Consider the following 524-nt stretch of genomic DNA (forward strand, 5'->3'; position numbering starts at 1 on the left):
AGAGATGGGGGTCTCCCTATGTTTTCCAGGCTGGTCTTGAACTCCTGGGATCAAGCCATCCTCCTGCCTTGGCGTCCCAAAGTGCTGGGATTACAGGCATAAGCCACTGTGCCCAGTCCCTCATTATTTTTACGGATAGTATTTCTTTTCTTTTTTTTTTTTGAGACCAAGTCTCACACTGTCAGCCAGGCTGGAGTTCAGTCGTGCGATCTCGTCTCACTGCAATCTCTGCCTCCTGGGTTCAAGCGATTCTCCTGCCTCAGCCTGGGAATATAGGCACACGCCCTGCTAATATTTTGTATTTTTAGTAGAGACGGGGTTTCACTATGTTGGCCAGGCTGGTCTCAAACTCCTGACTTAGTGATCTGTGTGCCTCGGTCTCCCAACGTGCTGGGATTACAGGTGTGAGCCACCACACCCAGCCTCTACTGATTGTATTAATAGTTGTCATTGCAGCACTATCAATACATAATTAATGGTTTATAGACTAAGTATAGGAAAACTCTCTTTTTTTTTTTTTTTTT

Source organism: Mandrillus leucophaeus, unplaced genomic scaffold (assembly GCF_000951045.1).
Source record: "Mandrillus leucophaeus isolate KB7577 unplaced genomic scaffold, Mleu.le_1.0 Scaffold129, whole genome shotgun sequence".
NCBI classification, from domain to species: Eukaryota; Metazoa; Chordata; class Mammalia; order Primates; family Cercopithecidae; genus Mandrillus; species Mandrillus leucophaeus.